Below are 17,845 nucleotides of genomic sequence, written 5' to 3'. Positions count from 1 at the left end.
AGGGGCATGAGAAGATTTTCAACAACTGGTTTTTCCTTGTGATTCTTTAAATTGAAATGTTTGCAAGACCCTATGGAATGAATTCAAAGCTAGTTTAAAATCCCTGCTTTGGACAATGACTCTCAGAATGCTTTACAAAAAGAATGACATGCTAGCTGGACAAAGTTTTGAGCTTAATCCAAAAATAAACTTTCCTAAGTTCTAAACCAATTTGGGATTGTGTCCTTGTAAGCCCAAACCTGAAGGAAGGAAGGAGGCAGGCTGTGTTTTTTGTTTAGCCTGACTCTCAGCTGACAGCCAATGGAGGATTTGCACACTTATCTCATTCTGCCAGTATTTAAAGACCGTACCAGGGCAGCAGAGATGCACGATCCTCAACCTCAAATAGCCTTTTTTTCCCTGAAAGAAGCATGTGTATTTATGTACTTCAAGTCAGGCACTGAAGATAGAGGTGAGTATATCACTAGTGGCAGCAGAACCACCTCTTCAGTGTCCTACCCTGGATGGAGATTGAATTTCTGCTGCTGTTTTCAAAAAGATTAGAAAGGGTCCCAATCATTACAAGAGGCTTGTTGTGTTTGTTACTTTTACAATCTCTCTATATAAAAGTCAAAGTATGTATGTATGTTTGTTGGCTGGCTGGTTTGTACCACAAAGGCTCCTATATGATTTCATGGATCTGGACCAAACTTGGCATCCAAATCCTTCATTCTCCAACTTAAAATAATGTAGAGGTTTGAATAATAAAAAAACCTACACACACCCTTTAGGCCCAGAATAGATGGAAAGAAAAACAACAAAGAAGATTGGCTGTGGCCGGGTGAAGTGTCCTTTTGTCATACGACTGGGAAACAAAGGGAGTGAAGCAGATTGGTTGTTGCTAGGTGGCCTGTGTATAAGGGGAAAGGAGAAATGGGTGAGAAAGATAAAAGGAAGAAAAGAGAAAAGAAAGGGTAATACACTGAGAATCCAGTGTGTCCTATTTTGCCTGGCATTTTATGCTGGTTTACATTTTGATACATAGGATTCCACAGTAGAGAGATACTAATTCCTGTAAATTTTTGTCTATTTCATTCCAAAGTAATCTCGTTATTTATTTGCTATAACTGTGCAGCAATTCATAAATAACCTGTTTTTGGATAGATATTTTCTGTCAAGATCTTTTGCTCTTTATGAAATTTTGATTTAAACGTGTACCGCAGAGCAGAGTGAATATGAAACATTCATTTTCCTATGACTAGTTGCCATGGGAACATAGTACACAGTGCAATGTCACCCCAGTTCTGCTGATGTCTCTAGTAGTCTTTCCGTGTTGTTCTCCTTTCTTAAGCCAGATATCCAGAAATGCATGCAGTTACATGTATATGAGGCTTCTGTCTTTTCAGAATAATCGCTAATGTCTCAGGCAGGGATGGGAATCATGCTGCCCTCAGGTGCTGCAGGACTTGAAGTCCCAGCAGCCTTAGCCAGTAGAGCGTAAGGTAAAGAATTCCAGTTCTCTCACTGTGAGAGCTGTTCGACAGTGGAACTCTCTCCCCGGGGCCGTGGTGGAGGCTCCTTCCTTGGAGGCTTTTAAGCAGAGGCTGGATGGCCATCTGTCGGGGGTGCTTTGAATGCGATTTCCTGCTTCTTAGCAGGGGGTTGGACTAGATGGCCCATGTGGTCTCTTCCAACTCTACTATTCTATGATTCTATGATTCTATGATTCTATGAGTTGCTGTCCTACAAATCAAATGGCTGTCGGTGGCTGAGTGGGAATTCGTGAAATCATAAGAGTTGGAAGAGACCCCAAAGGCCATCCGGTCCATCCCCATTCTGTCATGCAGGAACACACAATCAAAGCACCCTTGACAGATGGCTACCCAGCCTATTCTTAAAAGCCTTCAGAGAAGGAGACTCTACCACACTCCAAGGAGGGAGCATATTTCACATTCCAAGAGCTCTTACTGTCAGGAAGTGTTTACTAAATAAGCTTGCCCCCCTCTTCAACATGACATTCTTTCAAATATTTAAACATGACTATCATGTCCTTCCTCAGTCTTCTTTTCTCCAAGCTGGATCTCTTTCACGTGTGCTGTTTTCAAGCCAGGTGCCACCCATTCTATAGTACATTTCATTTCTGTTGCCAAAGTGTAGTTAATTTCTCCCTGTTGAAATAAATTTTGGCATCGATCTCTAATCTGGTATGGTCATTTGAGATTCTGATCTTGTCCTCTGAGGTATTAGCTATCCCTCCCAATTTGGTGTTGTCTGCAAATTTGATGAATGTGCCTTTTATTCCATCATTCAAATCATTGGTAAAGATGTTGAATAGCATGGACCCAGGACAGACCCCTGTGGCACCACCCTGGTCACTTCTCTTTGGGATGAGGAGAAGCTGCTGGTAAGCACCCATTGGCTTTGGCCAGTCAACCAATTCCCAAGCCACATAACAGTAGCATTGTCTAGCTCACATTTTATTAGCTTATTTTTGGGAATGTCATGAGGAACCTTGTCAAAGGCCTTCCTGAAAACAAGATATGCTATTCAATTCTGGGTCTCCAGAGTCATCCATCACTTAAACCATTGCACCACACTGAATCTCTTATGTGATATACAATGGATTAAAAACAATTAAAACCTCTATAGCCAGAGTTAGAAGCCTGCTCCTTAAAGATCATTTATCACAGGATAAACATGGAGTTGAAGACGGGTTTAGTGTATTTTATTATATGTTGCATGATGTAGATTTTTCTACAATTTCACAAATGCTTTGAATTGAAGAGCATAAAGACATTGGTTGACCAAACATATTTTGTGGGGGTTTTTTTTTAGTTAAGATTAATTATTATATAGAATTTGTACTCTTCTCACATGTTTTTCTTCCTTTGCTGTGTGTAGTAGGCTGTTAGGAGATGCTCGCCTTGATCCACACAGCTGTTGTCACTTTCCTAAAGGACCTTACAGCTTGTTTTCTCCCTCAAGCAGCAAACTCTTATGTGCTTTAGCAATCACTTTTTAAAATTTAAGATTGAGGAGGTATGTTGTTTCAAGAGAAGCGTGAGTCACTGCTTTTGTTCCCAACCAAATTGTATCTATATAGTTAAATAAAAGTATTTTTTCAGGTTTTTGTGGTATCTTAAAACAGTTGTAATTCAAATATACATAAATTGTGTTCAGCATGTTATGGTTTTACTTAGCAATACACAGCTTAAACATTTCACTTTTCCCCAGTGTTCATGACTTTTGGGATAACAACACAAAACTGATCTTGTTCTTTTATTTTCAATCTGACCCATCTGAGCAATTCTTTTAATAAGATTGCCATGCTTTCTTTCTTCCATCTTTGGACTAAATCTTAAACCCCTTTCAGTTTTGTTTGGTTAAAGAAAAACAACTAAATCTTCCTGTCACAAATGAGAAACCAGCAATCTGGAAAACTTTGTGTTTTCATCTTTCCAATTCTTTAAATCTTCTTTACATGGATTAAGCTTCATACATTGCAATTGTAAGTGTACTTATATGGAAATATGTTATATCAAAATCAATGGGATACTTCAACATAAATGTGATTAGAACTAAAATGTTAGAAATCTTACTCCTCCCACTATTTTCCATCTCTTTCCACTTCAGGCTTTTTGCAAACTGAATATTGTTCAGTCTGTAGTGAAGAATATATGAATTGTCTCTATTTGTGTTAACGAAACAATTATAAGCACTTATAATATTTGCACATCCATTCAATCTTATATATATTAGCATCCTTTAAAGATTACAGAATTGTCTATGTTTTTATAGAAAACGGAACATCACTTAATAGATCATTTATCAGTTTTTTCATTTCCCAATACATTATCGGTTTATCTGATATACTGAATTAAGTTTTTTCTTCTTCAGCTCTCAATGATTAATGCATTATCATTGTGTTCTTTTTTTAACGTTGTTGGGTATCACTTCTTCCAACTGCATCATAATTAAAGAACTCGCATTGTATGGTCCCATATTTATATTTATTATCAAATATAGATTAACATTCACAATGTTCTATTGAACTGGAAACGTGTGTTTGGTGAAGTTTTGACAAAAATACCAGTATCTTTTAACAGAAATTAATAAATAGAAAACATTCAGAGCTAATTGTCCTAGATATAAGTCAAATAATTGTTAAGTACCGGTAGTATTTTTTCTGCTTGATACCAAATGTGTGATGATATAAAAGTCATTTAAGCTATCTCTACAATACTAATACTGTGATCCTCCTCGAAATGTACAGTAGAATGCTCAATTCAGGTCAGCCTGGTCAATAGTGGGTCATGAATGTATTTTAACTAACAAGCATTTAATTATCCAATTTGTCCTTCTGCCCTTGCCTGTCTAGTGTTATGTTTTAAAGTACTAATTTTAGTAGGTAAATCAGCAGGCTTTTGCTGGTTGTATTTGGATGTTATTCTTCATCATAATTAAGCATCATGTATTTGAGCCATGGATTTATTTGCTCCCCCTCCATTCTTATTGGGCAGAGCTGTGAGGAGGGGCTGAGAATCTTGTTTGCTTCCATCATAAATTCATCACTTATCTGGCTATATTAGAACCCAGGTGATCAACAATCATTGTTAGCTTGTTTCAGTAATCCATAGTTAATAATTTCCAGTTTGGACATAATGAAAAAACATGGTTAGCTGGAAATGGAAGTGAGGGCTTCCGTAGCCATGCCAAAGGAGAAGAAGGAATGCATATAAGCTTAAAGTTTTATCACACTCGTTTACTGTATTATTATAAGTGCCTTATTTAACTTACTACATAGAGCTTTATTAAGTTGTATCAAGCTTTGTTGTTTGGTCCGGTATGTTGATATGGCCTGAGGGCTAATCAATAAAATTTATTTATTTTTAAGCCTAAAGCATAAACAGTTACAACTAAACTAAATGGTTTAGCTTTACATGGGGTTACATGTCTTTGGACAGCTTTTGTTCATGAATCAACCATTTCATTTTGAGATCCTCAGTATAACCAGAGTGCAACTAAGCTAGTCTTGATCCATTCCAACAACTGTATGCGTCTCCACTTAATAAACAAAGTGTACAAGTATGAGAACACTTCATGACATCAAGTTGTATACACTTGGATAGGCCTGCAGCAGTGGAAGCTGGCTTTTAACTCTGAAATTTCCCGCTAAATGACAAGAGGTGAGGGTATGAAAAGGGTATTCAAATTTTTATGTTTAATACTAGGAAACTTTAGAAAATCTTCCCCAGTTTGATCAAATATGGAAGTGTTCTGAAATGTGTATACTATGCTGCCATGGTGTTTCAAAGAGTGCAGCAATACTTTGTGATGCAAGCACAAATTATGTGTTTTCAGTTTGGCAGTGTAAATGTCAAGACCCAGGCTGCAGAGCACCAATAACCATACACAGAGGCCAGAATCTATCTAATATCTTTATTGAAGGAATATATAAAGTTAATAAAAACAAGTGTAGAAAATAGTTCAGGAGTAGACCTTTCAGGAAAGGTCAGAATTAGTCCAAAAAAGCAATGTCCAATAAGAAATATTAAGGTCCAAAGTTGTAATCCAATAACCGAAACACTCACTTTGCCAAGCAAAGTGAGGGGAGATGACAAGGTCCTTTAGTCCATGAAACTTGAGCGAGGCTAGGAAATAACTTGATACTTGAAACAAGGCTTGAACGTGGAACAAGGTAACTAAGAACAAGAACAAGGTCCGTGGAATAACTTGATAAAATCCATGGAACAAGGCAAGGATTGATCCTGGGAAACAAGGCAAAGTCCGTGGATAAACAAGGCTGGGTAGCAAGGCGAAGGCTGGATAGCAAGGCAAGGCTTGAGCAGGAGCGAGGCTTGAATCGGAGCGCGCTGTCCAGACACAACTCGCTCCGTAGGCTGACGAATTGACTCCGCGAAGTTACTACGCGGGTAAAACACCTAAATAGAGTCTAACTTTCCCGCCGAAGCAGTTCTCTGGGAATCAGAACCGAAAGCTAAACTCTGAGACCAGATGTGAGACTCCCCAAAGATTCTCACGAGAAGCAGTCTTAATTGGCCACATTCTTAGCTGCAATCCTCGCACTCCTGCGCGAAGCTGATTCCAAACTTCTCTGTTGTTTACAAAACTCCCGGCGCAAGAACACGGGAGAAGTAGACTCTGGGCTTGTTTGACATACTTCTGGGAGACAACTTTCTTGCAGGTGCAAGGTTCCCAGATCTGCCTGGGAAAGATCTGGCTGAGAAGAATCCAGTTCAGACTGGGAAGGTAAAAAACCCAAGTTTTCATCTTCATCAGGAATTACAATGTCCTGAGCAGGACTACAAGGCCCATGGGTCATCACACTATCCCCCTCCTCAAGGCCCCTCCCAAACTGGGGCCCTCTCCCCGAGGCGCGAGGTCGCGGTTTGGTGGGATAGGTCTGATGAAAGCGACGGGTTAGATCAGGAGCATGGACTGTGGAGGCGTCTTCCCAAGAGCGTTCCTCAGGGCCAAAACCCACCCAGTCAATGAGATATTGTAGGCGGCGGCGGTGAAAGCGAGAATCCAAAATGTCCTCAACCTCGAACTCCTCCTCCCCATTCATCAAAACAGGAGGGGGGGCCGGTTGGTCTGAATCAGGACGCACACCATCCGCCGGAAGGAGCAGGGAACGGTGAAACACTGGGTGAATGCGCATTGAACGCGGAAGTTGGAGTTTGAAAGTCACGGGGTTTAATTGCGCCACCACTGGATAGGGGCCAATGAAACGGGCATCTAACTTCCGGCAAGGGCGGTGGGAGGGCAGGAAGCGAGTGGACAGAAAAACCCGATCTCCTACCTTGATTTCGGGGCCCGGCTGGCGATGTTTGTCAGCGTGGCGTTTATAGTCCTCCTTGGCTTGGTCCAGTTGCTGGAGCAAAAGTTGTTGCACCGCTGTGAGTTCCTGCAGCCAATCCTCTGCTGCGGGAACTTCTGAAGTTTCAATGACAGGGGGGAAGAAACGTGGATGGAAGCCGTAGTTTGCAAAGAACGGCGTTTCTTTTGTAGAAGCTTGAACTCCATTGTTGTAGGCAAACTCAGACAGTGGTAACAGAGAAGCCCAATTGTCCTGTTGGTAGTTTACATAACAGCGAAGATACTGCTCCAAAGTGGCATTGGTGCGCTCCGTTTGCCCATCTGTTTGGGGATGATGAGCTGAAGATAAGCGAGAGTCTATGCCCAATAGTTTTTGTAGTGCCTTCCAAAAACGAGAGGTGAATTGAGATCCACGGTCTGTGACTAAACTCTTGGGCAATCCATGTAGTCTGAAAACATGTTGAAGAAATAGATCCGCAGTTTCTTTGGCCGTGGGGAGGCCTTCACAGGGAATGAAATGGGCTAACTTGGTGAAAAGGTCCACCACCACCAAGATCGTGGTGAATCCACAGGAAGGTGGTAGGTCAGTGATGAAATCCGCGGAAATTATTTCCCATGGGCGAGATGGGGTAGGAAGGGGGTGTAAAAGCCCTGAGGGCTTCTCCCTTCGTATCTTGGAGCGCTGGCATACTGGGCAGGTGTTGACATATTTTTCCACATCCTTGCGGATCTTGGGCCACCAAAAATCCCTTAGGATCAAATGCATAGTTTTAAATAGTCCGAAGTGTCCTGCTGGTTTGCAGTCATGACACAGACGAAGCGCTTTTTCCCTACCCGGTCCGGGTGGGATATAAACATGATTTCTATAGCAGAGCAGCCCATCTTTAAGCGAAAAGGGAAAGTGCAGACCTTGGCGAAGTTGGTCCTGCGCCCAGGCATCTGCTTGCTGACTAGCCCTGATTTCTTGAGCACAGATGGGTCCTGGAGTAGGGGAAGTTGAACCAATGGGAATGGATTTGGTGTTCCCCACCGTGAGCGTGGCAAAGTTCTCGGGTTGTAGCAGTTGGGATTCAAAGGTCTCCTTGCGTCCTGCAGCGTATTCCGGTTTACGTGACAGGGCGTCTGCTTGCTTGGTTTGGGCTGGGGTCACATAATGGATCTGGAAGTTGAAACGTTCAAAGAATAAAGCCCAACGTTGCTGCCTCTGATTTAGTTTGCGGGCAGTTCTTAGATGTTCTAGATTACGATGATCAGTGTGGACTTCAATGGGAAATTTGGCCCCTTCTAGCCAATGTCTCCAAGTTTCAAAGGCTGCCTTTATGGCCAGTAGTTCTTTTTCCCAAATGGTGTAATTCCTCTCTGGTGTGGTTAGTTGACGAGAATAAAAGGCACAGGGATGGAGGTGATCTCCCACCGGTTGTAAGAGTACAGCCCCAATTGCCACATCAGAGGCGTCCGCTTGCACCACAAAAGGGGTTCCAGGATCTGGGTGCTGTAGAATTGGCTGGGAGGTGAATAGTTTCTTTAGTTGCTGGAACCCTTTCTCTGCTTGATCAGTCCAGCGGAAAGGCTGCTTTCCACGAATGCAGCTAGTGATGGGGTCGGACCAGCGGGCAAAATCTGGAATGAACTTGCGGTAATAGTTCGCGAACCCCAAGAAACGCTGTACCTCTTTCTTGTTAGTTGGCGCCCGCCATTCCAATACTGCTGAGACCTTGGCTGGATCCATGGAAAGCCCTAGAGGCGAGATGCGGTAACCAAGGAAATCTACCTCTTGTAGATCAAAGGCGCATTTTTCTAGCTTGGCATAAAGTCCATGATCCCGCAATCGTTGTAACACCATTTTGACGTGGTTCTCATGTTCTGATTGTGATCTAGAAAACACCAAAAAATCGTCCAGGTAGATTATCAAGAACCTGTCTAGATAGTCCTGAAAGATGTCATTGACAAAATGCTGGAACGTTGCGGGGGCTCCGCATAAACCGAAATTCATAACTCGGGACTCGAATAATCCGAATTTGGTCTGGAAGGCGGTCTTCCACTCGTCCCCTTCCCTGATGCGAACTAAGTTGTAAGCCCCCCGAAGATCCAGCTTGGTGTAAACCTTGGCTCCTCGAAGCCGATCCAGTAGATCCGAGATTAAGGGCAGGGGATAGCTGTTCCGCTTGGTGATATTGTTCAATGCTCTGTAGTCCACCACCAAGCGTAGTTCCCCTGACTTCTTCTTCACAAACATCACTGGGGAGGCGGCTGGGGATTGAGAGGGTCTGATGAATCCCTTGCGAAGGTTTGTCTCTAGGAATTCCCTGAGAGCTTCTTGCTCTGGTTCAGTCAGGGAGTAGAGATGCCCTCGCGGGATCGGGGCCCCCTCCACCAAGTCAATGGCACAGTCATAAGGTCTATGTGGGGGTAATTTTTCGGCTTCTTTCTCATTGAATACATCCCAATACTCGGAGTACTTCTTTGGCAAGGTGATGATGGGCTCGGTGTCTGTGGCGTGGCATACCTTGGCTACGAGGCAATGGTTTTGGCAGTACGGTGAAGCAAACTGCAGTTCTCTGTTGGACCAGGAGATGTTAGGGTCGTGGAGAGTCAGCCATGGAATTCCCAAAATCACAGGGAAATGGGGGACCTCGGTAACAAAGAAGGAAATCTCTTCCATATGTTCCCTTATCCACATTCTGGTGGGTTCCGACCACTGACTTACGGGGCCCGTCTTGAGGGGGCGGCCGTCTATGGCTTGCACCACACGGGCATTCTTGAAATCATGATATTGTAATCCCAGAGAGTCGGCATACTCTCTATCGATGAAATTGTTGGTGGCTCCGGAGTCTATCATGGCGTGGATCATGACGGGTCCCCTTTTTGCTGACCATAATGTGACCACGAGAAGGAACAGGACCCCGGTTGGCGGCTCTTGGATGGATTTTTTGACCGGGTTGGCGAGCCTCTCTACACCCGGTCGTTGGCTTCCCCCGCCGACTGTGTGCCAGTCGGCTCAGACGTCTTCGTCTCCGTGGAGGACGCCGCCGCAAGACGGGCGGCAGGCTTCCCTTTGGCTGGGCACTCTCTGGCGAAGTGGCCCCCGTTCCCGCAGTACCAGCAGAGGTTTAAGCGTTGCCGACGGGCCTTCTCGGCGGCATCTAGTCTGGGACGCACATTGCCCAACTGCATCGGCACCTCCTCGCCTCCTCTGGGGTATGGGGTTGGTGGTGGGGGTCTCCAGACCGGACGTGGCTGAACGCTGGCGGGAGCGGGGGGTTTTGCCCCGGCTCTACCGCCCTGGCCTCGAACCCACTGTTTCCTGTTGGCAATCATGACTTCAGCCCGTAAACATTGATCAATGAGTGCCTCGAGGGTCTGGGGAGGATCCACCTTGGAGATTTCTTCCAGCATTTCAATGTTGAGACCCTCCCGGAATTGTCCCCTGAGGGCTACATCGTTCCAGCCGGTGTTGTGGGCCAGCACTCGGAACTCGGCTATATACTGAGACATAGGTCTGTCTCCTTGGAAAAGGCGACGGAGTTTGTGACCGGCTGCCTCCAAATTGTCCTCGATTCCCCAAGTCTCCTTGAGGTGGTCCAAGAAGCGTTGCGCTGATCTTAGGTGTGGAGAGGCTTGGTCGTACAGTGCCGTCGCCCAGCTGGCCGCTGGCCCGTCTAGAAGACTGTAAACCCACGCCACTTTGATGTCTTCTTGGGGAAACTCGGCAGCACGGGCCTCTAGATAAGCTTGACATTGGCGACGGAAGACATGAACCTTAGAAGCTTCTCCAGTAAACTTGGTTGGCAACGCCATGGCCGGAAGACGAATTCCGCGTTCCTTCAAACCCCTTATTTCTCCATCCTGTGCATTAAGCTTATCACGGATTCGGTCCACCTCCTCCTTGTCGATGGTGTAGGTAATCGGCTGGCCGCTCGGCCCAGGTACGACTCCGGTAGACATTCTGGCCGAGGTTAATTGGTGCTTAGGGTGGCGGAGTCAAACTGTCAAGACCCAGGCTGCAGAGCACCAATAACCATACACAGAGGCCAGAATCTATCTAATATCTTTATTGAAGGAATATATAAAGTTAATAAAAACAAGTGTAGAAAATAGTTCAGGAGTAGACCTTTCAGGAAAGGTCAGAATTAGTCCAAAAAAGCAATGTCCAATAAGAAATATTAAGGTCCAAAGTTGTAATCCAATAACCGAAACACTCACTTTGCCAAGCAAAGTGAGGGGAGATGACAAGGTCCTTTAGTCCATGAAACTTGAGCGAGGCTAGGAAATAACTTGATACTTGAAACAAGGCTTGAACGTGGAACAAGGTAACTAAGAACAAGAACAAGGTCCGTGGAATAACTTGATAAAATCCGTGGAACAAGGCAAGGATTGATCCTGGGAAACAAGGCAAAGTCCGTGGATAAACAAGGCTGGGTAGCAAGGCGAAGGCTGGATAGCAAGGCAAGGCTTGAGCAGGAGCGAGGCTTGAATCGGAGCGCGCTGTCCAGACACAACTCGCTCCGTAGGCTGACGAATTGACTCCGCGAAGTTACTACGCGGGTAAAACACCTAAATAGAGTCTAACTTTCCCGCCGAAGCAGTTCTCTGGGAATCAGAACCGAAAGCTAAACTCTGAGACCAGATGTGAGACTCCCCAAAGATTCTCACGAGAAGCAGTCTTAATTGGCCACATTCTTAGCTGCAATCCTCGCACTCCTGCGCGAAGCTGATTCCAAACTTCTCTGTTGTTTACAAAACTCCCGGCGCAAGAACACGGGAGAAGTAGACTCTGGGCTTGTTTGACATACTTCTGGGAGACAACTTTCTTGCAGGTGCAAGGTTCCCAGATCTGCCTGGGAAAGATCTGGCTGAGAAGAATCCAGTTCAGACTGGGAAGGTAAAAAACCCAAGTTTTCATCTTCATCAGGAATTACAATGTCCTGAGCAGGACTACAAGGCCCATGGGTCATCACAGTAAAAGCCCATTCTGACTCTAAAGACCAGAGAAATAGCTATATTATTTATGATTATTTATGTATTTATAATATTTATATTCCACCCTTCTCACCCTGAAGGGGACTCAGGGCAGATCACAGAACACATATATGACAAACATTCAATGCCAATTATAACAATGACAAGATAGACAACATATAGAAATATATATAGGTCAGTAGTTCTCAGTCTGTGAGTCCTCAGATGTTTTGGCCTTCAACTCCCGGAAATCCTAAAAACTGGTAAACTGGGATTTCTGGGAGTTGTAGGCCAAAACACCTGGGGACCCACAGGTTGAGAACAACTGATAAAGGTTTTTCCTATCTTTTGGCATCTTTGGAGGCAGTGCTTGGTTCTGGCCACTGAGGTGTGCTGTCGCTCCATCTCCCTGCCAAAGAGCTTTCTTTGTTCATAAGCTTCCTCCTTTTTCTAATCAAATGTCAAGCCTAAATACCTCCTCGCTTTAACACTGTTCCTATTTATCTACTCATTTGTTTTCGAACTGCTAGGTAGGCAGAAGCTGGGCTAAAGGTCCGGAACTCATCCAGACCCAGGCTTTGAACTGTCAACCTTCTGGTTGGCAAGATTTATTGCAGCTTGGTGATTATCCTGCTGTGCTAAAGCCCAGCCTTACATTGTTTTGTTACATCGCTGGAAAAGGCACTGGTTTATTTCTGCAGTTGCTTTTCCAGTGGATGAATTTAAAAAAGGAGAAAGGAAAAAGAAGTCAATGATCGGGAAAGGAATAACAATTTGTGTTCTCAGCATGATGATATGTCTGTTTGTGTTTGTGAAATGTTAATCATGGATGATTTAGGAATTATTGAGGAGGGGAAATGGAGAAGGGAAGTATCGATAGTCCAAAGAAAAGAAAAAGCTGGTATTATAGTCATTTGAAAAGGTCTTGAATAGTACATATAGAATTTAGAAAGCATTTTGAGATGTTTGAATGTATGCCTTAATGTTATGCATGTTGCTTAGCAACAAGCAATAAAATGTGGACTAATGAATTAGAAATAATTTACGTCAAAGAGCTGTTGTGTGCATTACAATTTTGTAATCAAACATTTGCAGGAGTTAAAGCACAGGTGTAAAATGAAGTTTTTTAAAACCTGAAGATACTCTGAGGATTTTTGTCTCTTGTTTTTTATATCATACTAGCTTAGGTACCTGGCAATGCTCAGGTTAGGTAATTTGTAAAACTATTTATTAGAAAAAGTCAGTCTTTGTGTTTGTTTTTTTATGAATGCTCTCATTAGAAAATGCATAAGGATGTGGATTAACAACAACTCCCAGCATTGTGGTTCAATTCCATGCAAATCCCACCAGTGTTGAAAATTGGCCTTGTTGGGTCTATGTGCCCAGTTGGGTCCAGATCTGTTGTCATTTGGGTTCACGGTGCTCTTTCAGTGCAGGTGAACTACAACTCTCCCACCATTCAAGGTCAATTCCCTTCAAACTCCGCCAGTATTTAAAGTAGTCATGGTCTATGTACCAAGTTTGGTCCAGATCCATCACTGGTGGGATTTGCAGTGGTCTCTGGATGTAGCTAAAGATACTGCAACTCCCATTATCCAGAGTCTACCCCCTCCTTGGGGGTCTGTATGCCACATTTGGTCTAGATCCATTGGTGGGACTAACAGTACTCTCTGAAAGTGGGGGCCATCTTGGAAAATTCATACAAACAAAATAGATAATACCTACCTACATACAAATTTTGACTCTTATTATATACATATATAGATCAAGCAGGAGAGAAGTCAGTTGTTTTCAGAAATCTCCAATGTGTATTCATGTTTTTCATCATGCCTTTTCTTCAAAAGATGGTATCATTGCTATAATTCTGCGAGGCAGCCTGGGTTGAGAGATCGTGATTGGAACCGATGTCACCTTGTGAGCAGAATTCAGATTTGAACCAGCCCTATACATGCTGCCGTTATAATGCAGATGTCATAGTATTGAAATATAGCATTGATGTCACCTAAACAAAAAGAAATATCAGGATAAAAACCATATCAAAACTTCAGTTTGCTTCTCAAAATATTCCAGAAAAACAACATAAATATTTTAATTATGAACTCATTTTTCCACTACAGTATCTAAATGGAATGTAACTTCCAAGTATTTGCAAGTTGATATGGCTGGAGTAACACTTAAAAATGTATCTGTTCCAACTTACATACAAATTTAACGTAGGAACAAACCTAAAGAACCTATCTTGTTTGTAACTTGAGGACTACCTGTACCGTTATTTCTTTAAGTTTCCCAGTTGTTGCAATATGTTCCAATGCATGGTGCTTTTGGATTTCTTGTGTTCCTTATACAGTAGAGTATCACTTATCCAACACTCACTTATCCAACGTTCTGGATTATCCAACGCATTTTTGTAGTCAATGTTTTCAAAACATCATGATATTTTGGTGTTAAATTCGTAAATACAGTAATTACTACATAGCATTACTGCGAATTGAACTACTTTTTCTGTCAAATTTGTTGTATAACATGATGTTTTGGTGCTTAATTTGTAAAATCATACCCTAATTTGATGTTTAATTGGCTTTTCCTTAATCTCTCCTTATTATCCAACATATTCACTTATCCAATGTTCTGCCGGCCCGTTTATGTTGGATAAGTGAGACTCTACTGTATTTGCCTTGGCTTGGACAAAGGTACAAATGACCTAATTTGTATACATAGCGATGATAAATTTTGGACTCCTCCAAGGAAGCAATTTAATAGCTATCTGTGCCTTCATTTTCCTTGAATTAATATTGACACAATAATCAATTTGACATGTGTTACAGAGTCAGTTGTTATTGTCACAGGCAGAACGCCACCAGATAAAGTTCAACACAGTTTATTAAAGTTACAGAACTAAAAAGTGCCCGTATGAAACAAAAAACTAGGCAAACACTTGCCTTCAGTGTAAAAGATACACAAAAAAGACTCCACTGATACTAAAAGTGGTTCAAAAGAAAAACCGGATTAAACAGGAGTTTAATCCGGGTTAAACAGAAAATGCTTACTTCAGCCCGGCAATTTAAATAAACAAAAGTAGATAAACAAGGATTCAAAGAAACATAAATAGCTGCAGCAGATTCCTCTCTGCTACTCAAAAAGCTGTAAATGAGTAACTAAGGTTGTTACTCCTCCGTGCAACAAACGGAATCCGGATCCAGGCACTTCAATCAGGATAGCAACGGTCAGCAGGGTCCCAGTCCGGTCCGAGGTCGAAAGCCAGGTACAGATGTCTTTGGTTCACCAATTCCACCGAAAGCCACAGAAGGGGTAGTCCGAGGTCGTAGTCAGTCAGTCAGTCCAACGTCAATCCAGAATAGGCAATTAATGTCCGTCAAGAAGACGACGGAGGTCCAAGCTAATAAGATTAAACACAGGTTGCACAACAAAAGCCCACACAGTTCCTCCCGCCGTCTATGCCCAGTGTCCTTGGTAACTTACGTATTCAGCAAACGAAACACACCCGTCTTCAGGAAATTCCCAACAAGAGCCCAAGCGTTCGTCCAGATTACCTTGCCCAACGCAATCAGCCCTGGATTCTAAACCCCATTTTATGCCAGTTTACAACTCCTCATCGCTGTCAGCTGTTACCCTAATTCCAGGTGCCTCATCATCATCATCCTCATCAGAGCTAACACCTTTGACTACGCCCCACAGCATCCCCAGCTGTGGATCCCGTTCCATCCCTCCAACTCGTCCACGGGTCCGATCCTGCAACCCGCCAGTCGCCTCCCACACTAGTATTGCCAGTGACACCCAAATCCTCCCTCACACGAGTCCATTCCATGTCATCCTCCTCTGAGCTAACCACCTCTTCCTCCATTCCCTCGGTAAAACCCTCAAAGGAGTCTTCGTCTGTTGGTTCTGCAAATAAGTCCCGCAGCCGTTTCCTTTCTCGCTCCTCAAGAGAGTCTGACTCTCGAGGAGTCTTACGACCACGTCTCCCAGTATCTCCATAAGGCTCAACCATAACAGTTATCATATCCATACGGCTGTTTTCTAGCATAAACTGATGTTGCATAAACAGTTCTGTTAAAACGCGCCAACAAGACATTGAGAAAATTTGCACTTTTTCAAAAGCTGTTCCAAAACATATATGTAAACCTAAAGAAAATAATGGATCCTGCTCCATTTGCCTATCCAACAACTGCAAAAAAAACAACAATATTGTCTACAAGTTAACATTTGAAGAAAAAAATTGAATGAGCAAATGTCATTCTCTTAAGTAGCAATCTTTCCTCTATAAGATTTCAGAACAGTGAATGAATGTATAAACTATGCAAAACAAACAGAAAATACAAGTAGTAACACCTGTAAAACAAGCTAATTTAAACTGGCCAGGTGCTGAATTATTTGCAAGGCTGGCACCAGCTTTACTTCCTTGGAGAAGGTGTTTCACAAGCCATACTGTAAAAGAGAAGGTTATTTCTCTAGTTGTCATGCTGAGAGCAAAGGGCACCTTGAGAAAAGCTTCCTCTGCAGATATTAAGTGTCAAGCAGGCTGGTATAGTGGGAACTATTGCTTCAGTTATTTGGGTCTCAAGCCAAATAGGCCAATTACTGAAACCTGGAAACGGGCCAGGAAGCAAATAGACAACCAGTGCCATTCCCATGTAATCAACAAGTCATTCAACCTCATCTGACTACACCTGTTAAGCATTCTAGCACCCATATTCTTTCAAGCAGTCTTGCATACCACACATTGCCAAAGTTTATTCAGGCGGTTACCAATGGAAGAATCATTGTGACTGTAGTTAGCAAACTGTCTAAAGCTGATCAGAAAGGCTCAGGGACTGGCTGAGTCTGTAATGGAAAAAAAAGCCAGATTCAGGAACCCCCTCCCCCCCGCCCTCAAGCTACATACCTGCTTTTTTGAGGTGAAAGTAATACTATGCAGAGCAGTGCTTCCCAATCTTTGGTCCTCCAGGTGTTTTGGACTTCAGCCCACACAATTCCTTAAAGCTGTTGGAAATTACAACCTTCATCAAGCCTTCTCTAACAATCAGTTTGTCTATTATCTTGTTGCTTACTGTTTCCTGTAAATATGTTCTGGTGTGCAGCTTCCTTTACTCTATGGTTTCTGAAAGGTTACCACATGCTTTTTCTCTCTCCTTTTGACTATGTGACCTGTTGATAGCCGTTTTGATATAAGAGAGATGCCTTGACCGGCTGGCACAGGGAACAACCTCAAAGATATTTGAAACTGGACTAATAAGTTTTGTCCCTGTGTATGCTGTTCACATGAAAGTTGTGAGTAAACCAAATACGATATTTCCATCAGTGCGTGACATGAAACAAGTTGTTTTATGGGAGAGTACCTTTTTGAGCACTGAAATAATAACACTTCTAAAGCTCTGCTGTTTTTATTCACTGGTAAATCTCTGTTTTCCGACTGATCGGTGATTGCTGGTTATTTAGTCTTACAACTAAAACCATTGCCTAGCATAATTATATTTGGATGTATACTACAAGAGGAGATTCTGACCTAAAAGGTTTTTGGCTCTTCTCTAAAAGGTTATGTTTTGTAATTTATTTCGTGTCAAAAGCATTGGTACAGCAAATACATTTCAAATAATGGAAATAAAATAGAAAAGAAAGAAATCACAAGCAACTAAATAGTTTTGGACTAAAAGCGGGCAACAGCAACCGCATTGTCTGTAGCTTTAAACAACTCCTCCTCCGTACATGAGGCAGGACATTGTGGGCAAGCATACATATGCTGAGTTGTTTGTTCAGCTCCACAGTCACACAAGGTGGAGGATTCCTCCAGGTAGTGCCACCTTGCCAAGTTGTCTTTTGATCTGCCCACTCCGCTTCTGAGTCTGTTCAGGGACTTCCAAGTTGCCCATTCTTGGTTTGCCCCTGGAGGAGTACCCTCATGGGGGGCCATCCAGTTAGAATTGCCAGGTTTAGCTGCCCAGAGGGACACCCTTGCTGTTGCTGGAGGAACATCAAGAGGAGTGGTGGTTCTCATGAAGCCCTTCCTTGATTTGAGTCTGGTGGGAGGAGGGTGATAGCCATGCAGTGG

The 17,845-nt window shown here is 43.0% G+C and overlaps 1 protein-coding gene across 6 annotated transcripts in view; it reads left to right on the top strand.

Annotated features, from left to right (window-relative positions):
• efcab11 (EF-hand calcium binding domain 11) overlaps window positions 1-17,845 on the top strand; it is a 93,066-nt gene that overhangs the window by 10,955 nt on the left and 64,266 nt on the right. The window lies entirely within an intron of this gene.

The sequence above is a fragment of the Anolis carolinensis genome, chromosome 1, assembly GCF_035594765.1.
Source record: "Anolis carolinensis isolate JA03-04 chromosome 1, rAnoCar3.1.pri, whole genome shotgun sequence".
In the NCBI taxonomy this organism is placed as follows: Eukaryota; Metazoa; Chordata; class Lepidosauria; order Squamata; family Dactyloidae; genus Anolis; species Anolis carolinensis.
Note: the sequence above shows the minus strand (reverse complement) of the source record. Positions and strands in the feature narration are given on the sequence as shown.